Here is a 24,581-nt window from a genome sequence, read left to right on the forward strand (position 1 = left end):
TTAACCAGCTTCGACGAGAGATCAGGGCCAGCGTCGCAGCGCACTGCAACCTACAGTGGGCTGACAAGTTGCGCAGCTTTACACCTGACCCTCTAGGGTGGCAGACCGTCAGCTCTTTTACGAACCGGAAGTCGCGAACACCACCGCTGACGACTGGAGACCGGACAGCTTACCGCCCAGAGGAGAAAGCAGACATGCTGGCAGACGAGTTTGGAGCCAACTTCCAACCACTTCAAGATCGGGTCGACCTGCAACACACTGCTGCCATTGAGCGAGACGTTGTTGCCTTTCTCCAGACAGACGACGACGAAGTGGACAAATCACTCCCATCACACCAGAAGAAGTTCAAGTGGGCGTTCGGATGCTACCCCAACAACAAAGCACCAGGGACAGATGACATCACCGGCAGGATTCTCAAGCAGCTACCGTGGACAGCCATTATTCACCTTGCAACCCTATTCAATTGGATCATCAAGACAGCCACCTTTCCTGCAGCATGGAAGCATTCAATAATAGTCGCAGTGCCGAAACCGGGTAAAAATAGGAAGCACCCAGCCAGCTACAGACCGATTAGCTTGCTCCCTCACATCAGCAAGCTCTTTGAACGTCTCCCACTCCAACGTCTCCTACGATTGATCACGCAGCTCGAAATTCTACCTCAGGAGCAATTCGGATTCCGAAGTGGGCACTCCACTACACAGCAAATTCTACGTAGAGTGGAGTACATCAAAGATGCATTCAACAGGCGTGAATTCTGCGGCGCAGTTTTGCTAGACGTTACCAAAGCGTTCGACAGCGTCTGGCATCCCGGATTATTATGGAAACTACACACCTTCGGACTGCCGAAAGTGTATGTGAGACTCGTAGCGTCCTACCTGCAGAACAGAACTTTTGTGGTGCGACTTGACAATGCTGTCTCCAGAGCAAGGACTATCAACGCTGGCGTCCCTCAAGGATCGGTCCTTGGACCAGTGCTCTACACATTATGTACGTCCGACATGCCTACAGTACCAAGAGTAGAAAAGGCGATATATGCCGATGACACCATGTTATATTCCAGCAGCAGATGGCGGGAAGTCCTCGTCCCGAGATTGCAGAGCGCACTTAACCGACTGGAAGACTGGGCAGCCCGTTGGCGTATCGGATTCAACCCCACGAAGACACAGGCGATTATCTTCACCTGGAAGAGAGCCATGCCGCAACGTCAACTGCGTCTTTACGGAGTCCAACTTCCCTGGCAGACATCCGTCCGTTATCTAGGAGTCACAATGGATAAGAAGCTTACCTGGCATCAGCATATCACCGACGTTCGTAAGAAAATCCATCAGCGCATCGGAGCCTTGTACCCGATCCTCAACGAGAAGTCCGAACTTTCCATCGCAAACGGCCTACTGATATACCGAATGTACCTTCGCCCATTGTTCGACTACGCCCGTGAAGTCTGGGGCGTTGCTGCCAAGACCCACATCCAGCGCCTTCAGATGCTACAAAATAGGATATTACGAAGAGTATACCACGTGCACAGTCAGTTCCCGCACCGATACCTTCATGACGCTGCTGAAGAGCAGGAAGTGCTGCAACGACACAAGGACATCGCCCGTAGATTCTACGAGAAGACACAAACGTCCGCAAATCAACTAATTCGCAACCTGGGAGCGCCGCCGAGACCAAGAGAAAGACATCGACGGCCCATTGCATTGCTCGATCGCTAAGGCAATGCAATCTTAAGATTGAACTAAACTGAAGACAGAAACGCCCAAAATAAATTAAGATCCTAAACCCGCCCACACACTCCAGTAAAACACATGAAAATAAAGAAAACAAATTCACCCCAACCTCTCAAGAAGAAGGCAATGCCTCCCAGTAAACCCTTCCCCCCATAGCTGTTCTCCAGCCTTAAGAAGTGGAAGTAGTAGAGTAGTCGCGACTGAGATGTCGCACGTGATGGACGCAGGACCCGCGCGCGCGTGTGAAGCAAGCGATCTCGTGTCGGCCGGCCGCGGTCCGACGGGGCTTGCCCCGCCGGCCGCCCCGCCATCAGCCGGCACACCTATGACGACTGGACCCGCGGTGGGGGGAAGTATTAGTACCCCTGCCGCGGAGCTGCCCCTGGATGAAGAAATGGATTACTATACGGACTCCGGCGACGCCTCCGTCACCGATCCCGCCGAGCAGACATCGCAGCGCAGAAGAACTCGCCGCGATCGCGCTTCTGAACGGCGTCAACATCGACAAGAAGCAACCGCCGACGGCTTCCTGCAGCCGCCGTTAAAAAAACAAGTACGGCCCCAGCGCGTCGTTGCTAGAGAACTTGATGTGTCAAACCGCTATCAACCTCTCCAGGGGGAGGGAGCGACGCTTCATGAAGCCGCGTCGTCACTAGCGGAACAGCAGCAGCGCCGAGCAGCGGCACAACAACGAGCGGGAGAAGAGGCCCCGCCCCCCATGGACGACCAACAGCCGTCATCGCAGGACCGCTGACAGGCTCCGACATCGGCCCCGCATAGGAGGGTGCCACCTATTGTCCTCCGCTTCAACGAATCTTACAAGAAGCTGCACACATGGCTGAAGACACACTGCAAGCAGCCATTCACGGTGAAGCAGGCAGGCGACGACACACTGAAACTACAATTGTCGTCCACAGATGACTACACCCTCACGGTCGACGAACTCGGACGATCAGGCATCGCAATGTATACGTTCCCGGCGGTTCGCCCTCCGGTCATCAAGACGCTTGTCAAGGGCATTCCAATGTCTTTGACGCATGAAGACGTCAAGGAAGAGCTGCGCGACCTCGGTTTCGCCGCCTCCCTCGTCGAACATCATCGAATGCCTGGTACGAATAAGCACACAGGACATCGTATCATCATCTTACCCGATATCCCAGCGCATCGAGATATTTTCCAGCTTGACCGCTTTTATGACTTGTCCATCACCGTTGAAAGATTACGGAAGACGCGCGGCCCTGTACAGTGTTACAGGTGCCAAGGATTTCGTCATGTCGCACGTCTGTGTACTATGGACTGGGTCTGCGTAAAATGCGGCGGCCCACATGACAGTCGAACGTGCACCAAGGCCAAGGAACAGCCTCCTACATGTGGACTTTGCGGCGGACCTCATCCCGCCAACTTTCGCTCCTGCCCCAAACACAAGGAGGCGAGTCGACGGCAACGTGGCCTGCCTCCTGTTCCACCGAAGAGGACCACTGCTACGGGACGACGCCGCCAACAGCCGCCGCCACCGCCTGTACAGCCCAGCCGCGCTCAAGCTTGGCCCACACTAATGGACCGTCGGGCGGCCAAGATACGTGCCGATCTCACGGTTGCAGACGCTCTCAAGCAGTCGCTACAGCAAGATGTCACTCCAGCAGCACCTGCCCGTCCGGCAGCGCCACAACGCCGATGTGACCCGGCACCTCCAGCGGCTTCCCCGCCTCCCCAGCCAGACCTGCAAGGAGTCTTCGCACTCCTCACACAAATTACTGCCTCTCTTGCTGAAGTCTCCAAAGCCATGTCGCAACTTCCAGCCACCGTCGCCGCCGCCGTTGAGGCGACCATCAGCCGCGCCTTCCAGGCCCAAAAAGATGCTGCACCTACTCGACATGAGTAGAGCACTTCACCTCGAAGACTTACGCATTGTGGCATACAACGCCAACAACCTCACGCATGATGTGCCGTAATTACACCAATTTCTTGTGGGCAACAACGTGGACTTCTGTATGCTTTCCGAGACGTTCCTCAAGCCTGGAATTCGCAGCAATATTGCGAATTACTGCTGATACCGCACTGACCGACTGACGCATGGAGGCGGCACAGCAATATACATACGACGAACCATCCGACATCATGAAATTCAGCCACCTGCTACTAGGACTTTCGAAACGACTGCGGTTGTAGTGGAAACCAGAACCGGACCAGTGACGTTTATAGCAGCCTACCGCAGCCCACGCCGACTCCTGGACCTTGACGACGCCCGACTCCTGCTACGAACACCTGGCAAACTATTCATCGCGGGCGATCTGAATTGTAAACATGCCGCCTGGAACTCTCAGGTCACCAATATGAGTGGACGTCTTCTTCTCCAGGCTGTGGAAGAAGCGCAGGCCTATGTTTGCGGCCCTGACGAGCCTACATGCTATCCATCTCGCGGCAGACCTGACGTTATTGACGTGGCCTTAACCAAGGGCATCCCGCAATTTATGAATGCGGAAACCCTAAATGCTCTTAATTCCGACCACCTGCCAGTACTGTTTGACTTGCACGTCGCTCCGGACCAATATGCCGGCCGTCTCAACTTGAAACACACAAACTGGGAGCATTTTCGAGAGTGTGTTACCTTCTCCATTGACGTCATCAATGCAGATGAAGAGGTCTCTGAAGAATCCGTGGGGACGCTCACCACCGCTACTACCGATGCCTTGGAGCTGGCTTCACCACCACCCAAGCCTCCGCAACTCTCGCCGCCTGGACTGCCACAGCACATCTTAGACAGCATCAGGACACGGAACAGGCTCTGCAGGGAGTGGCGCCTAACTCGAAATGTCGACCTTAAGAAGCGGATTAATCAGCTACGCCGCGATATTAAGGCTGCCATCATTGCTCATAAGAACCAACAGTGGGCCGCCAAACTTCGATCGTTCACGCCCGACCCCGCTAACTGGCAGGCCATCCGTTTCTTCACCAACCGTCGGACGCGCATCCCGCCGCTCGAGACTCCAGATCGAACTGCCTATCGTCCCACAGACAAGGCAAACCTGCTGGCTGACTCATTTGAAGTCAACTTTCGTCCGCTGAATGAGGGAGTGGACCCCCAGCGTGTCAATAACATCGATCAAGAGGCGGAAGCGCTGCTGCAAGAAGATGCAGATGACGACGGTGGCGACCACATTCCACCTGTTACCCCCGCAGAAGTGCAACATGGGATTCGAGCACTCCCATCGAACAAGGCTCCAGGATCTGACGACATAACTGGGCGGATCCTAAAACAGTTACCTTGGACTGCAATAGTGCGGCTAGCCACTATTTTTAACTGGATACTCACCACTGCAACCTACCCAGCGGCGTGGAAGCACTCTGTTGTGGTACCTGTACCGAAACCCGGCAAAAACCGACGCCTCCCGACGAGTTATCGCCCGATAAGCCTGCTGCCACACGTCAGTAAACTGTTTGAGCGGCTTCTTCTACAACGACTTCAAAACATCATCTCTCTCCGCAACATCTTACCCAATGAACAGTTTGGATTTCGGAAAGGACATTCTACCAGTCACCAAATCCTCCGAGTCGTCAACGACATCACAACCGCATTCAACAGGAAGGAGTTTTGTGGAGCAGTACTCCTGGACATTACGAAAGCCTTTGACAGCGTGTGGCATCAGGGGCTCATATGGAAACTTAACTCGTTCGGACTTCCACGAGCCTACGTCAAGCTGGTTGCCTCATACCTTCACCATCGCACTTTTGCAGTTCGAGTGGACGACGCACTCTCCACGGCACGGCCGATCTGCGAGGGAGTGCCCCAAGGATCGGTACTTGGACCGGTGCTTTACACCCTGTATACGTCTGATCTCCCCACACCACCGAGGGTCGAGAAAGCTATATACGCGGATGATACGATGCTGTTCACACGAAGCCGATGGCGCGACGTGATGAGGCCACGTCTTCAGAGTGCCTGCAACTTGTTGGAAGAATGGGCAACGAAATGGCGCATCCGATTCAATCCGGCCAAGACGCAAACGATCGTCTTCACGAAGCGAAGAACCATGCCAACCCGACGACTACGACTGTACAATACGGAACTGGAGTGGCAAGACACAGTGGGCTACCTCGGGGTGAACCTCGATAAGAAACTAACATGGAAACCGCACGTGGAAGACATCCGGGACAAAGTATCACAGCGCATGGGAGCGCTGTATCCTATAATCAACGAGGGCTCCGATCTTTCCGTCGAAAATGGCCTATTAATTTATCGCATGTACATTCGCCCCCTCATCGACTACATGTGCGAAGTTTGGGGTAATGCAGCGAGGACTCATCTACAAAGACTCCAATCCCTTCAGAATAAAATACTTCGGCGGGTAATCCACGTTCACCCGCAATTTCCGCACAAATACCTGCACGAAGCAGCTGAAGAACCAGAAGTGCTCCAGCGTCACCAGGAGATAGCGAGACGTTTCTACGAGAAAGCGACGATGTCCACTAACCCCCTCATCAGAGACTTGGGGGAAGAACCTGATCCACACGACAGATACCGACGGCCGATCGCACTGCTCGCGAGATAATGCAGCAGTGCCCTTAAAAGTAAATTAGCTCCCTACCACATCATGCACACACCCCGTGTCCGCACACACACAAGCCACACTGAAAATAAAGATGAACAAATTTAACACAACCCTCTCAAGCTGTAGGAAATGCCGAAAGGTAAAACCTACGCCAGACAGCTAGCAGATAACCTCAAGAAGCGGGCGGAGCGTTGGCGAGTCTGGGGGCCTTGTACCCCCTCCTCAATGAACGTTCTGCTCTCTCCGTGAGGAACGGGCTTCTAGTCTACCGCCTCTTTATCCGCCCTGTGATGGATTACGCCAGCGCTGTCTGGGGCAACGCCGCCACTAAGCATATTCATCGCCTTCAACAGCTACAGAACAAGGCCCTCCGCCGTATTTTTCACGTTCCTGCCACGTTCCCATCTCGCTTTCTCCACGAGGCAGCCCAAGAGGAATACGTTCTGGCTCGTTTTCAACGCCAGGCCAGACTTCTGTATCGTTCCGCTGGGGACTCTGCGAATCCTCTCATCCGGAGCCTCGGTGCCCCGTCTGATGACAGAGACCGCTATAAGCGGCCCAGTGCGCTACTTACTCGTTAAGATGCAAAGTATCGCTCTCTTCTTGTGATTCAGATTTCTCCACCGCCTGCATGATGACATATAAATGAACGTGATGCCCCTTCTTTCATTATTTCAATCTGCTGTTAGTAGTAAATGCCTCCTTGGTAAAAACTACCTTTCCTAAGTCGATGACACACTGATGATGCGGACCGGCGCTTGCTACCAGTTCGAGTTAGTCTTCCGTAGAGAGTGGGTGTGCCACGCGTGCGCTGCAATGAGTACGGAGTCTTCCTCAGCGAAGGGTGTGGCGGATCGCTTCGTCGGCGGCCTCATCCGGCCCCTCAACTATGACGACACGGCCAAGGAAACAGGGAAACGACCTATTGATGACCTCTGCTAGGACCCTGGACATTGAGATTGAATCGTTCGAATCGGCATCTGACGAAGATGTGGACATGACGGACCAGCTGGAAGCTTCTTCCGCGGCGCAGTACCGCAAGACGCAGAAGGATACGCGAACGAGTGGTCGCAGGACGAACACCAACGACGATGGCTTCGAAAATCCGCCAAAGAAGAGAGTTGCACGAGGGCGGCGGCAACAACAGACGCCGTCTGTGCCAACGGCCAACAGATACGACGCCATTCAAGACAATGGGACGTTACCCACAGCAGATGCGGCGCAGCAGCAGCCACAACAGCAACAACCACAACAGCAGCAGCAAGCACAGGCGCCTATCCTGCGGCACAAAATTCCACCAATTGTGCTACATGGAACTCCGCGAGTGGCTAAAGACTCACTGCAAGCAGCCCTTCACTGTGAAACAAGCGGGTGGCGATAAACTGAAACTGACAGTCACCTCAGATGAAGATTATCGGACGGTAGTTCAAATAGTCGGTGAAAAGGACATTCCAATGTACACTTTCCCGACCGTGAGACCAGAAATACTGAAGACAGTCTTTCGCGGAATCCCTTTTTCAGTTCCACACGACGACATCAAAGTAGTTCTAGAAGATATGGGATTCACTGCCATGGTAGTTGATGATCACAAGATGCCGGGAACACAACAATACACAGGCCTACGCGTTGTTGTGCTGACAGACACGCCGCATCATCGTGAAGTCTACAAGCTCACACGAATGCTTGACCTTACAATTTCCGTTGAGAATCTCCGGAAACCAAGAGGACCTGTTCAGTGTTTTAGGTGCCAGGGTTTTAACCATGTAGCCCGGCACTGCACCATGCCGTTCGTCTGTGTGAAGTGTGGCGGCCAGCACGACAGCAGACAGTGCACACATCGCCGAGACGAACCCGCTAAATGCGGATTATGCAGTGGAAGTCACCCAGCAAGTTTTCGGTCCTGCCAAAAACACAAGGACGCTAGCAGACGTATGAGGGGACTCCCGCCTATGAAGAACAAGACACGCAACGTGACTACAACCGCTGCCAGCAGCAAACCACCACCACCTCCTCCACCCAGCAGTGCCAAGGCGGCGTGGCCGAGTCTGATGGAGCGAAGAACTGCAAGAATGCAGCAACAGATGGCCGCTTCCGCAGCTCCACAGCGCAACGCATGGGGTATACCCCCACCAGACGCATCATCTGCGCCCACAACAGTGGAGCATCGCTCATCCTCAAAATCGCCTCCGCCGCAAGGACGACTTCAATCGCCACCGCAGCCACAACTGGGAATGTACGACATCGCCGCCCTACTCCGGTCCATTTCCGACACGATGGCCCAGATGAACTCCGCCATGGCAGAAATGCACCGAGCACTGCAAGCCATTCCCACTACAGTTGCCACCACAGTCGAGGCGGCACTCAGAAGCTTCATGCAAGCCAGCAATGTATCATCAGCCACTCATCATGCCTAGAGTTCGTCGCTATGAAGACTTATGCATTGCCACATACAATGCAAATAACATCCACCCGGACCTGCTAGAATTCCATCAGTTTTTAATTGATCACAACGTTGATATCTGTTTGGTGACGGAAACTCATCTGAAGCCCGGTCTTAGGGCAAACGTCGCAAACTATAAGTGCTACAGGACTGACAGAGCGACGGGCAAGGGAGGCACAGCCATCTACATTAAGGCATCCACCGCGCATTATGAAATGCCACCACGAGCAATTCGGACAATACAAACGACGACTGTTGCAGTAGAAACTTCAGCTGGCATTATCACCTTCATCGCTGCATACCATCAACCCAAAGGACTTTTGGTTAAGGACGACGCAAAATTGCTTCTTCAACAATCTGGCAAGCTGTTTATCGCGGGCGATTTAAACGCCAAACATGCGGCGTGGAACAGTATTGTCACCACCTACAGTGGCAGAAGACTCCTCCAAGCGCTGGAAGAAACCAACGCATACGTATGCGTCCCTGAAGAATCCACACATTATCCAGCTAGAGGACACGGCACCCCGGACGTACTGGACATTGCCATTACGAAAGGACTCCATCAGTTCATGTCAGCAGATGTATACCATCTCCTCAACTCAGATCATCTGCCAGTTATTTTTAACCTGAATGTAGCTCCAACTCAGAGACCGCAACCACTCAACACCAAGAAGACTCGCTGGGACGACTACCGTGCAAATATACAGGCTCACCTAGACGACACTCCGATCGACGAGACCACCGACATCAACGAGGACGTAGACACCTTCGTAACAGCCATCACCGACGCCATCACTCATTCGACGCCAACGCCCAGAAGAGAACCACCACCACCACCAGCCCGTGGCCTGCCGCAGCACATCCTCGACTCGATTCGCGAACGGAATCGCCTCTGTAAAGAATGGCGACTGACGAGGAATCCAGACGTCAAACGACGTGTCAACGCACTGAGAAGAGACATTAAGGCGGCGCTAGCCCTACACAAGAATCAGCAATGGGCCTCAAAGCTGGCGTCCTTCACTCCAGACGCTAATTCATGGGACGCCGCACGTTTCTTCACTAAACATCGGACGCGGATCTCACCGCTGGACACTCCCACAGGCACTGTTTACACGCCGGAAGATAAGGCCAATGCCTTGGCGGATGTCTTCGAAGCAAATTTTCAGCCAATGAACAATGACGTGGACCAGCAGCACATCGCCAACATTGAGACAGAAGTCGACGACATACTCTCACAAGAAGACCGGGAAGACGACGTCATACCACCAGTGACAGCCGAAGAAGTTCAACTTTACGTCCGAGCCATGAACAACAACAAAGCCCCTGGACACGACGGCATGCCAAGTAGAGCGCTCAAGCAGCTACCTCCAGATGCATTTTCAAGAATTGCGGCCATCTTCAACAAAATTCTCCGAAGTAAACGTTACCCCTCACAGTGGAAACATGCTACAATAGTCGCCCTGCCCAAGCCAGGGAAGAGTAGGCAACACCCATCCAACTACCGGCCCATCAGTCTGTTGCCACAGATCAGCAAGCTCTTCGAGCGTCTACTTCTAAAACGACTTATGCTCATCGTGAATGACTGCCAGCTGCTACCTCCAGAGCAATTTGGCTTCCGCAGCGGGCACTCCACAACACACCAGCTACTTCGAGTTGTGGAGTACATCACTCAGGCCTACAACAACCAGGAATTCTGTGCTGCGGTCTTCCTGGATGTTACAAAAGCCTTCGATAGCGTTTGGCACAAGGGCTTACTATGGAAGCTAAACAACTTTGGAGTGCCTTTGCCCTTCATCCAGTTCTTCTCCTCATATCTCGAAGAAAGAAGCTTTGCCGTCAAAGTCGACGACTCTCAATCGACCATCCGCCCCATACGTGCCGGAGTTCCACAAGGATCCGTACTTGGAGCGACGCTGTATTCTTTGTACTCTTCGGATCTGCCACAGTCTCCCAGAGTAGAGAGAGCCATATACGCGGACGACACCGTGCTATATACAAGAAACAGATGGACCGAAGCAGTGCACCGACGCCTACAAGATGCATGCCATGACCTCGAAGACTGCTCCCGCAAATGGCGTATCGGATTTAACCCCCAGAAGAGTCAAGCCATCGTTTTTACGAAAAGAAGAGCCTTTCGCATACAAGAAATCTCTCTCTTTAACACTGTATTGGAATGGCAATCCACAGTTACATACCTAGGAGTCGTTATGGATGCGCAACTCAACTGGAAACATCAAGTTGACTCTGTTTGGAACAAAGTCAACCAGAGGACTGGAGCTCTCTATCCTCTGATTAATGAGAACTCCGCGCTCTCAGTCGAGAATGGCCTACTGATATTCAGGATGTTCATCAGACCAGTGATGGATTATGCGTGCCTAGTCTGGGGCGCTGCAGCACATACACATCTGCACCGACTTCAGACAATGCAGAACCGGATTCTACGCAGAATTTTCCACGTGTACTACATGTTTCCCCATCGTCCTCTTCATGAAGCAGCAGGAGAACCAGAAGTCGTTGCCAGAATTCAAGCCACAGCAAGAAAATTTTACGAGAGGAAGGATGCCTCAAGCAGCGAACTAATCAAGAACCTGGGCGCACCGAATGACGACAGAGACCGCTATAAGCGGCCCGTGACCCAGCTGTTTCGCTAATCGCAGCAGCATCCACAAGAAGATGAAATAAATCAAAGTCAGTACCCAATTACTACCGTAATAAAGATGAAATAAACACCGCATGAAGTCACAAAAACAGTCCTACACTCACAATAGTAGTCAATGCTCTCGAGTAAATCCTACACTAACACAGACACATAGTCTAAGAAGAAGACGGAACGGCGTTGGCGAGTATGCTTCCGCAGCTCAGCAAGATATTCGAGCGGCTCCCCCTTCACCGGCTCAAGATTATTATGGACCGTCGTCGCCTGTTGCCTCCGGAGCAGTTTGGATTCCGGGGTGGCCACTCCTCTACGCAGCATCTCGTCCGCGTTGTTGAGGCAATTACAACGGCCTTCAACAACCAGGAGTACTGTGGCGCCATTTTCCTTGATGTCACCAGGGCCTTCGACAGTGTGTGGCACTCCGGGCTGCTGTGGAAGCTCCATATCCACGGATTTCCTCGGTCCCTCGTCCGCCTGATGGAAAGCTATCTGCGGGGGCGCACCTTTGTCGTCCGCATTGATGACTCCACTTCGACGATCCGTCCTATTGCCGCCGGCGTCCCGCAGGGCTCGGTCCTCGGTCCGACCCTGTATTCATTGTATACGGCTGATCTTCCTACCTCTCTCCGGGTGGAGCGCGCGATGTACGCCGATGACACGGCGATCTTCACACGCAACCGGTGGCCCCAAGCCATGTATCGCCGTCTCCAGGATGCGTGTGCCGCCCTCGACGCGTGGGCGACTCTTTGGCGTGTACGGTTCAACGACCAGAAGAGCCAAGCTGTGGTCTTCACGCGCAAGAGGACACCGCCACACGATCAGCAACTGCAGTTATTCGGCGAGTCATCCCCTGGACGCCGACGGCCATCTATCTCGGGGTTGTCATGGATTGCCAACTCATCTGGCTAGCAGTTCGTCGGAAGGTTGAGTAGCGCCTGGGGGCGCTTTATCCCCTGCTGAACGAGCACTCGGCGCTCTCTGTCAACAATGGGCTCCTCATCTACCGGATGTTCGTGCGTCCTGTTATGGATTATGCCTGTGCTGCTTGGGGAAATGCGGCGCATCGACACCTTCACCGCTTACAGGCGCAGCATAATAAGGCACTTCGCCGGATCTTTCACGTCCATCCGCAGTTTCCGACGCGATATCTGCATGAAGCTGCCCAAGAACGGGAAGTACTCGCTCGCTTTCAGGCCATCGCACAGAAGACGTATGACAAAGCTGCTGCATCGAATAATCCCCTAATCAGGACCCTTGGGGCGCCTATAGATGACCGCGACCTCTCTAAGAGGCCCGTTGCACTGCTGCTTCGATAATGCCGGCAGTTGCAACTTACAGAAGCATCAGTACCCCCAGATAGTCCATTCCCAACACCACATCCTTAGACGACAATAAAGAAAATCCTGATGTTCATCTTTTCCGACCCTCAGCCGGTGTAGTAAATGCATCCAGGTAAATGCTACATTCTAACACTTGAAGTAGTTAGATGATAGTGGACTGGAGAGTAGTCGAGTTAGTGATGTCGAGCTGTGAGGACATGCTACTCAGCGCTCGCGAGGCCGCCGCTTCGGCGACGGCTGCGCCCGCACCAGTGCGCCTATGATGGACCGACCTGCACCGAGGGGAAGTATTAGTGCAGAGCCGCACACGGACGCCGACTTGGAATTTTCTTCCGATTTTGAGGCGAGTAGCCTCGTGGGTGCGCGTGAGCGCCACCACCAGCGGGAAGAGGGGGCGAGAGGGGCCATCCGCGATCGCTCTCCAGCTAGCCGTTCCTCCAGGGGGGACGCACAAGACGACGGATTTCGGCAGCCACCGAAGAAGCGCCAGGCAAGGCGGCAACGACTTATCGTCTCGAATGCTTTCGAGCCACTACAAGGCACTGGGGCCACGCTGGAAGAAGCTGCTGCTTCCCTAACAAACCAACAACGGCAGCGTGATGGCCGACGACGCGCGTCTGAAGAGGCGCCACAGCAACGTGCCGACCACGACGCTGACATGAACGGCGACGCCGCCCAACAGCCGCCACCAGCTCCGACGAAGGTGCCACCCATTGTGATGCGCTTTACAGACGACTATAAGCAGTTTCGTGACTGGCTGCGGCAGCATTGCACGCAGCCCTTCCATATCAAGCAAATCGGCGAGGACTTGCTGAAACTCCACCTCTCGGTGACCGACGACTACGTCGTCGTCATGGAGAAGCTGGGACGTGACGGCGTTCCGAATTACACGTTTCCGGCTGTCCGGCCTCCAACTCTCAAGGCCCTGATGAAGAAAATACCGAAGTCCCTGCACAATGACGACATCAAAGAAGAGCTAGAATCCATGGGATTCATTGCCACGCGCGTGGACTTCCACCGGATGCCAGGCACCAACCAACTTACTGGCCATAAGGTGGTCATCCTGCCTGACACGCCCACCCACCGCGAGATTTTTCACGTCACACGATTTTACAACCTGTGTGTGATGGTTGAGAAGCTGAGTAAATCACGTGCCAGGGATTTGGACACGTTTCCCGGCTGTGTACTATACCCCCCATGTGCGTGCGATGTGGCGGCAGCCACGCCAGCAAGGAATGCCCCCGCAAGCTCGAAGATACGCCGATCTGTGGCCTGTGCGGCGAATTACCGCTCCTGCACGAAGCATAAACAGGAAAGCAGACGCCAGCGTGGTCTCCCCCACACCCTAACGCCTACTCCGGCTGCGGAGTGTCGTCGCCGCCGTCAGCCCCCGCCGCAGATGGACAAGAGGACTTGGCCGTCTCTGATGGAACGACGCGCAGCTAAACTTCGGGAGGGTGTCAGCATGGCAGATGCCGTGCAGCGACCTCCTGCCCCAGCTGCATCCCTGCCCGCGGACGCCCACGGACCTGCGCCATCTACTTCCCACACGCCTCCGGCTGTGGCTGCACAGCCTCCAGGGCCATCGGAACTCCAGACGCTGCTTGGGCTTCTTACCCACGTTACGTCTCTGCTGACGGAGGTCACCAAACAGCTCGCGCAACTGCCAGGACTCATCGCCTCCACTGTCCAATCGGCGATCTGCAAGGCCGTCCAGGCAACTCAGGATTCTTCTGCTGTGCCGCGTCATGGCTAGGGTGCCTCGCCTGGACGAACTCCGCAATGTCGCTTACAATGCGGACAATCTGACCCATGACCTGCGGGAGCTCCAGCAATTCCTTACTGCCCATAATGTCGACATTTGCATGGTCAGTGAAACTTTTCTCAAACCCGACATCCGCAGCAATGTTCCGAATTATTACTGATATCGCACGGACAGACCAACTTGGGGTGGCGGCACTGCTCTCTTTGTCAAACACTCCATCCGGCACTACGCTGTACGGCCGGCAGCCCACCACACAGTTCATCGAAGCGACGGCGGTCCTAGTCGACAGCCACACAGGACCGATCACGTTTGTCTCCGTGTACCGCAGTCCGCGCCGCGTCTTGGAGCTGGAAGATGCTCGAGCTCTCCTCCGCCATCCTGGGAAACTCTTCATTGCCGGGGATCTGAATTCCAAGCATGCCGCCTGGAATTCCCTGAACACTAACAATAGCGGCCGCCGACTCCTCCAGGCTCTCGAGGAAGTTAATGCCTATGCCTGCGGCCTCGAGGAGCCTACGTGCTACCCGTCGTCTGGCAGACCGGATGTGCTTGACATCGCCATTACCAAGGGCCTCCCGCAATTCCTCGACGCTGAGGTGATTCACGAGCTCAACTCGAATCATCTGCCTGTCTTCTTACGTGTGCGAGTCGCCCCGAAACATACCCCGCGCCGCCTCAACTTACGCAGGACTAATTGGAATCGTTTCCGCGACCACGTGGACTACGCCGTCTCCGTCATGGCCGCCGACTGGTACGTCGCTGAAGATTTCATTGGCCACCGTATGGATGCCATCCGTGATGCGCTGCATGGCTCCACCCCACCGCCGAGGCCTCCCGCTCTTCGGACGCCTGATCTGCCGCAACATATCCTCGATATGATCCGCACTCGCAACAGATTAAACCGGGAATGGCGGATCACTCGTGATGTTGCCTTGAAGAGGTGGATCGACCAGTTACGTCGTGATATAAAGGCGGGTATTGCTGACCATCGCAACCTGCTCTGAGCGAGCAAACTTCGGTCTTTCACGCCGGATCCTTTAGGCTAGCAATCCCTCCGGCAGCTAACGAACCAGCGCTCCAGGATGCCGCCCCTCTCAGTCGATGGCCGGACGGCGTACAGCCCGGCAGACAAAGCCAACATGATAGCGGACGTGTTCGAGAGGAATTTTCGTCCCCTGCAGGATCGGGTGGACCCACAGCGTGTTGACACCATCCATGGCGACGTCGCTGCTCTCCTTCGCTCCGCCGATGTCGACGATGACGGACAAGTCCCCCGCATCACACCAGAGGAAGTCCTGGAAGGCGTCCGGCAACTTCCAGCATCAAAAGCTCCTGGCCAGGATGACATCACGGGCCAGATCCTGAAGCACCTCCCCTGGTCGGCGGTCGTCCACCCGGCGGCCTTCTTCAACTGGGTGCTTACCTCTGCAGTCTACCCCTGGGCCTGGAAGCACTCCATTGTCGTCGCGGTGCCTAAGCCAGGGAGAAACAGGGCGTCGCCCTTCAGTTATCGCCCCATTAGTCTCCTGCCGCATGTAAGCAAATTATTCGAGCGCCTCCTCCTCCGACGGCTCCAGCGGATCATTCAACGTCAAGCCATATTGCCGCCAGAGCAATTTGGCTTTCGACCCGGACACTCTACCGCCCAGCAAGTCCTTCGTGTGGTAGAGTACATCACCACAGCTTTCAACCGGCGGGAGTTCTGTGGGGCTGTCTTCCTTGATGTTCAGAAAGCATTAGACAGCATATGGCATGAGGGTCTGATGTGGAAACTTCACCGCTTCGGCTTCCCGGTCCACCTGGTGAAGCTTATCGCCACTTATCTTCTGGACTGCATCTTTTGTGTTAAGGTGAGTGACGCGCTCTCCACGGCACGCCACATTGCTGCAGGGGTTCCCCAGGCCTCCGTCCTTGGGCCAGTGTTGTACACCATCTTCACATCTGACCTTCCAACGGTGCCTCGTGTGGAGAAGGCCGTCTATGCGGATGACACCGTGCTCTACTCACGCAGCCGGTGGACAGAGGTCTTAGTTCCCAGACTACAGAGTGCCTGCAACGCCTTGGAAGACTGGGCTGCAAAATGGCGTATCGGCTTCAATCCCACTAAGGCACAAGCCATCATTTTCACGTGGAAGAGGTCGATGCCCACCGCCAACTGCGACTTTACAATACCGACCTCCCATGGCAGGTGACGGTGAAATACCTTGGCGTCCTCCTGGACAAGAAGCTGACTTGGAGGCTCCATATTGAACACGTCCGGGCAAAAATCAACTGCCGCCTGGGTGCTCTCTACCCTGTGTTAAGGAGACCATTCGCTACAGATAAGGCGGAATGTTCATTTACCTTCGCCCCATTTTCGACTACGCCTGTGAGGTCTGGGGCGGTGCAGCTCCCACCTATCTTCACCGGCTGCAGACGCTACAAAACAAGATCCTGCGTCGGATTTATCATGTTCCTGAGCGTTTCCCGCATCGCTACCTACATGACGCCGCCAACGAGCTGGAGGTCGTGCAGCGCCATCAAGTCATCGCCCGTCGATTTCATGCTAAGCTGGAGTCTTCGATTAACCTCCTCATCAGGCGACTGGGGGGAACCAAATCCACAGCGCGGGCCGCATAGGCGTCCCCTCGCACTGCTCGACCTCTAGCGTTGCCGGGGCAACGCCCCCCTACGTTCTTCTCTGGAAATTAGAAGTTCCCACCTACTGTCCCACACACACCTCTGATACACACCAAAATAAAGAAGAACAGTACCTAAAGTCCTTGATGACCCCATGATGAAGGAAATGCTACATAGTAAACCCTTCCTTTCATAGCTTCCAGGAGAAGCCAGCAGAATGTGGGCTGGAGCGTTGGCGAGTCTGCCGGTTAGTGCCGACTGAGATGTAGCACAGTAAGGAGGGGGTATTAGTGCGAGCGCGAGAAGCGAGCGATCACGTGTCGGCCGGCCGCGGTCAGATGTGGCTTGCCCCGTCGGCCGCCCCGCCATTTGCCGGCACACCTATGTTGACGACTCGACCCAGCGCGACGGGAAGTATTAGTACCCTTGCGTCGGAAATGCCTACGGGCAACGATATAGAATGTACACCGGAATTGCCAGATGACGAAGATGACATGGTATGTGCTGAAGCGGTGAGAGAAGGAAAGCACCATAGAAGAGGAGACGGTGACTTCTCAAACGACGACCAGCGTGCACATGCAAGCACAAGCGGCGCCGACTTTCAACTACCTCCTCGAAAGAAACAGGCGCGGCGACAACAAGTTGTAGTCGCAAGAGAATTGACTGTATCAAACAGAAGAAGAACTGGAAGAACTAGGATACGTAGCGACACTTATAGAACATCACGGCATGCCGGGAACAAATCAGATGACGGGACATCGGGTCGTCATCTTACCTGACACGCCAGACCACCGCAACATCTTTCTATTGAGAAGAATCTACGACCTCTCAATTAAGGTTGAACGCCTGCGCCGCTCGCGCGGCCACGTTCAATGCTTCCGCTGTCAAGGCTTCAATCAAGTAGCTCGCTACTGTACTATGCCGCCTGTCTGTGTAAAATGCGGCGCGGACCACTACAGCAGAGAGTGCAAGAGACAGAAAGAAGCGCCAACCTGTGGACTATGCGGTGGGGCGCACCCTGCCAACTACCGCACCTGACCTAGACACAAGGAAGCCAGTCGAAGATTCCGTGGCCTGCCACCAATGAAGCCTCCTGCTCGACGACAACGCCCGCTGCCTCCTCCAGCACCGATTACGGACCAGAGAAGCTGGCCCACACTGCTGCAGATGCGTTGAAGCAGGGCCTCCCACCCACCACCACCTCCAGCACCACAAAGACAGGCAGCGCCGACAATACATCGACAGCAGCCACCTCAAGCACTACGACCGCCGCCACCTGCGCCAGAACAGCCTGATGTCTACATTCTTGTCACGCAAATCGCATCGACGCTTGCAGAAGTGAGCAGAACGCTCGCACAACTTCCACACACCATCGCTGCCACCATTGAGGCAACGATTAGCAGAGCCATGCCGGCAACCACAGCAGTCACAACACAGCAAAATGCCTAGAGCGCCAAGAAACGAAGAGCTACGCATTATGACGTACAACGCCGACAACTTGACCCACGACATTCCGGAACTGCAGCAATTCCTGAATGACTTCAACATCGACATCTGTATGGTCAACGAGACATTTCTAAAGCCAGGCATCCGTTCAAATATGCCAAACTACAGTTGGTACAGGACGGACCGACCGACGCACGGAGGAGGCACCGCCATTTTCAGCCGCCGCTCCATCATTCACCACGAAGTTCAGCCGCCCATCACCCGCCACATCGAAGCCACCGCTGTTTCCGTGCAGACGCAAACCGGACCCATCACATTCGTATGAGTATACCGCAGCCCACGACAACTGCTGGACTTGGACGACGCACGAGAAATGCTCCGCACACCAGGACGACTATTCCTCGCCGGAGACCTAAACTCAAAACATGCAGCTTGGAACTCTTTGACGACCAACATGAGCGGTCGCCTTCTTCTACAGGCCACAGAAGAGGCAAACGCATACGTTTGCGGACCGGAAGAGCCGACGTGCTATCCATCACGCGGGCGCCCAGACGTCATCGACATATCCATTACGAAGGGCATTCCTCAGTTCATGACAGCAGAAGTTATCCACGCACTCAATTCCAACCATCTTCCCGTCATCTTATACCTCCACATCGCACCAGAACATCACACCGGCCGCCTCAACCTCAGACGCACAAACTGGGACGCATTCCGAGAGCATGTCACCTTCTCTGTGGGTGTGTTGCAAGACGAGGAGGACATCACAGAAGAATCCATCACAGCATTCACAGACTCCATCACTGAAGCACTCACTCATGCCACACCACCGCCGAAGACGCCGCATCTGCCATCTCCGGGGCTGCCTCCAGAAATTCTCGCCTCAATACGACACAGGAATCGACTCAACCGCGAATGGCGTGTCACGCGAGATCCGCACGTCCAGCAGCTAATTAATCGACTACGAAGAGACATCAAAGCTACCTTAGTCGCTCACAGAAACCAACAATGGGCTGCTAAACTCCGTGCACTCACTCCTGACCCAATGCACTGGCACATGGTACGTTTCTTCACTAACCACAGGACGACAATTCCACCGCTTGAACACCAAGACAGAACAGCCTACCGACCGGAACACAAAGCCAACATGCTGGCAGATACATTCGAAGCAAATCTCCAACCACTCAACGACAGGACTGACCCAGAACGCATCGCAACCATTGAAAGGGAAGCAGACGCCATACTCCAACAACAAGACGACGAAGACGAGGACGCAGAGAACGTCCATACTCCGCCTATCAGCGCAGAAGTAGTACAGGCTGGCATCCGGGCATTACCTTCGACCAAATTACCCGGCACAGACGACATCCAAGGATACGTCTTGAAGCAACTGCCAAGGACAGCGATCGTGCGACTCGCCGCCATATTCAACTGGATCACCACCACCGCCACATACCCATCACAATGGAAGCACTCAATAGTTATAGCAGTACCTAAACCAGGAAAAGATCGCCACCACCCACAGAGTTACCGTTCTAGAAGCCTCCTGCCACAAATCAGCAAGCTGTTGGAACGCATCCTCCTACCAAGACTACAAAACATCATCAATCGAAATCAAGTGCTACCACAAGAACAATTCGGATTCCGCAGCGGACACAGTACGACGCAGCAGATACTTCGAGCCGTCGAATACACCACTGAAGCATTTAACAAGAAGGAATTCGGCGACGCCGTGCTGCTGGACTTCACTAAAGCCTTTGACACTGTCTGGCACAAAGGCCTCATCTGGAAACTCAACAGACTACAGTTTCCGAAGCCATACATCCGACTAATAGCCTGCTACCTGAAGAAACGCACGTTCGCTGTCCAAATTGTCAACTCAATATCAACTGCTCGCCATATAAACACCGGCGTGCCGCAAGGATCTGTCCTTGGGCCAGTCCTTTACTCAATCTTCACCTCCGACATCCCACCGCAGCCGAGGGTGGAAAAAGCCATTTATGCTGACAACACGATGGTCTTCACGAGTAGCAGATGGAGAGAAGTCCTCGTGCCTCGCCTTCAGAGTTCTCGTAACGCCCTTGAGTAATGGGCTGCAAAGTGGCGCATCAGCTGCAACCCGACCAAGACTCAAGCCGTCATATTCACCCGACGAAAGAACATGCCTGCACGCCATCTCCGACTGTACGACGTAGAACTACCGTGGGACGTCTCCGCCAGATACCTGGGAGTCATCGTGGACAAACGACTGATATGGAAACTCCACATAGAAGATGTACGAGCGAAAGTAAACCAGAGGATAGGGGCCTTGTGCCCCCTCATTAATGAAGACTCTGACCTCTCAGTGGAAAACGGAATATTAATTTTCAGAATGTATATCAGGCCACGCATGGATTACGCCTGTGAAGTATGGGGATGTGCAGCAAAGACGCACATCGAACGACTCCAGTCTCTCCAAAACAAAATTCTCCGACACATCTTTCACGTACACTCAGTTTCCACACCGCTGCCTACAGGAAGCTGCAGAAGAACTTGAAGTAATGCAGACACACCAGGAACTGGCACGACGATTCTATAGCAAGACACAAGAAGCAGACAACCCACTCATACGAGCGCTGGAGCACCACAAAACCCACGAGATCGATACAAGAGACCAATAGCACTACTGGACCTATAAAAATGACGTAGCAACACGACGAACAATTGCAGCCATGAAAGGCTCAAAAGAAACCAAATATCGACGACAAAACAAAACAAAACTCCGTAACGCAATAAAGCAATGAAGTTCAACCCCCGTCCACCTCACACACCAGACACACACAAAAATAAAGAAGCACAGACCCCACACGCCAACCCTAGAAGAAGCAGGCAATGCTTAACAAGTAAATCCTGCGCCACATAGCGATAAGTTAGCCATAAGAAGGTGGACGGAGAGTCTGCCTGTTATATTCCGGTTGAACGTCCATTATCCCCCGCAGACGCCACGGTGGAATCTACGACGTACTAACTGGGATGGCTACAGGGATCGGCTCACCCTTTTGCTGAAATCTTCTCCACCGGATGCACCCGTCGATGACGCCACGGCGGAGTTCACAGCTGCTGTTAGCACAGCCCTCCGGCAGGCCACGCCACACGCCCGACAGCAGCCGCCACCTCGACCGGGATTACCACAAGACATCCTGAATCTCATACGCCTCCACAATTGTCTCTGTAAAGACTGTCGAGTAACCAAAGATGCAGACCTCAAGAGGCGCGTCAACCAACTTCGGCGCGACATCAAGGCTGCCCTCATTGCCCACAGGAATCAGCAGTGGGCCACGAAACTCGAGGCCTTTACACCGGATGCCACTCACTGGGACACGGTTCGATTCCTCACGAATCGTCGGACGACCATTCCTCCGTTGGAAGCCCCGGCAGGAATCGTCTACACACCTGAGGACAAGGCCAACGCCATCGCCGATGTCTTTGAAGCCAACTTCGTCGCCGTGAATGACCCGATTGATGACGCTCACGTTCAACACGTGGAAGCGGAAGTCCAACAACACCTGCACCAACCTGCTGCTGCAGACGAGGATCCGATTCCGCCCGTCACGACGGACGAAGTTCGGACGTGCATCGCTGGTCTGAACACCACTAAGGCACCAAGACAGACGATATTCCTAATAAAGCCCTGAAGGAACTTCCTCCGGCGGTCTATATCTGGCTGGCTGCAGTCTTCAATACCATCTTCCGGACGCTGACGTATCCCGTGGAATGGAAAAGAGCCACGGTTATCCCCATTCCCAAACCGGGGAAGAACAGAAAGGAACTGGCCAACTATCGACCGATTAGCCTGCTCGCACACATCAGCAAAGTGTTTGAAAGGCTGCTGCTCTGAAGACTCCGCACCATCATGGACCTACGGAGGACACGCCCGCCAGAGGAATTCGGGTTCAGACAAGGCCACTCCACCGAACAACAGGTCATCTGCGTCGTTGAAGAAATTACACTTGCCTCCAACAACAGGGAATACTGGGGAGCAGTATTCCTAGATATTTCCAAGGCGTTCTACAGTGTCTGGCATCAGGGGCTCCTGTGGAAACTGAAGCAACGCGGTTTTCACCATTCCATCGTTCAGCTGCTCGCATCCTATCTCCGAGGCAGAACATTCGCTGTTCGAGTTGCCAACTCCTGCGCGACTGTCCGGCACATCGGCGCTGGAGTACCTCAAGGATCCGTACTTGGGCCGATCCTATACTGTCTCTTCACGTCGGACATCCACACCTCCCCCAGGGTGGAAAAAGCTATGTATGCTGATGACACCGCCATCTACACCCGCAGCCGATGGCCTCAGGCCATGCACCGCCAACTTCAGGATGCCTGCTCTAACCTTGACGACTGGTCCCGCAAGTGGAGGGTCTGAACGCTCAAAAGAGCGAAGCAGTTATTTTTACGATCCGACGACCGCCTCAAGTTCCATTATTTGGGGAAGACGTCGCGTGGCTGCCTTCCGCAACTTATCTTGGAGTAGTGCTGGATCTGGCAACAGCACGTCACGGCCACTCGCAGGAAAGTGGACCAGCGCCTGGGAGCACTTTACCTGCTGCTGAACGAAGGCTCCTCACTATCAGTTGCCAACGGCCTCCTCATCTACAGGCTCTTCGTCCGGTCGATCATGGACTATGCCTGCGTCGCCTGGGGCAGTGCTGCCAGCAGACATATTCAACGTTTACAAGCGCTGGAAAACAAGGCCTTACGACGAGTTCTACACGTGCATCCGCAATTCCCGTCACGGTAAGTCCACGACGCTCTGCAAGAACCTGAAGTCCTTCGCCGCTTTCAACACAAAGCCAGAAGATTGTATCAAAAAGCAGGACGACGATACCGCCACGTCAGACGCAAGACAGAACTGCATACCGACCTGAGGACAAAGCGAACATGCTCACCGACAGATTCGAAACAAATTTCCAGCCGCAAAATGACAGGGTCGAGCCCCAACATGTCGAAAGAATCGAACAAGAGGCAGAGGAACTACTGCAAGCGCCTGACGAGGAGGATGAAGAGGAACATCACATGCCGTCTATCAGTGCGAGAGAAGTCCAGGCAGGAATCAGGATGTCACCACCGAATAAAGCTCCCGGCGTTGACGACATACAAGGTCGTGTACTGAAGCAACTTCCATGGACAGCGATAGTGCGTCTTGCAGCCATCTTCAACTGGATCCTGACTATAGCTACAGATCCATCTCAGTGGAAACATTCCATAGTCGTCGCAGTACCAAAACCCGGCAGAGATCGACATCATCCATGAACTACAGACCAATCAGCTTATTCTACACGTCAGGAAACTCTCTGAACGCCTACTTCTCGCAAGATTACAAAATATCATCTCCAGGAACGAAGCTTTACCATCGGAACAGTTCGGTTTTCGCAGCGGCCATACTACAACACAGCAAATACTCAGAGTCGTCTACTACATAACAGAAACATTCAACACAAAAGAATTTTGCGGCGTAGTGCTATTCGACACCGTCTGGCATAAAGGATTAATCTGGAAACTCCAACACATGCACTTCCCGAAGCCATACATTCGCCTACTAACCTCGTACCTGCAAGATCGTACTTTCACAGTCCGGATCGACGATGCACTCTCGACAGCACGACGAATCAACGCCGGAGTACCGCAAGGATCGGTCCTTGGGCCCATCCTGTACTCGCTCTTCACAACACACATCCCATCACAACCAAGAGTAGAAAAAGCAATATACGCCGACGACACTGATTTTCACACAAAGTCGATGCTGAGAAGTTCTCATGCCACGTCTGCATTGCGCACTCAACGCACTTTAACAATGGGCTGCGAAGTGAAGAATAACCTTCAATCCAACCAAGACACAAGCAGTAATCTTCACAAGAAAGAAAACCATGCCTGTCCGCCGCCTCCGCCTGTACAACACCTAGCTGCCATGGGAACCATCCGCAAAATATCTCGGCTTAATCCTCGATAAAAGACTCACTTGGAAGCTACAAATAGAGTATGTTCGTGCCAAGATCAATCAG

This window comes from Schistocerca gregaria, chromosome 8 (assembly GCF_023897955.1).
Source record: "Schistocerca gregaria isolate iqSchGreg1 chromosome 8, iqSchGreg1.2, whole genome shotgun sequence".
Taxonomy (NCBI): Eukaryota; Metazoa; Arthropoda; class Insecta; order Orthoptera; family Acrididae; genus Schistocerca; species Schistocerca gregaria.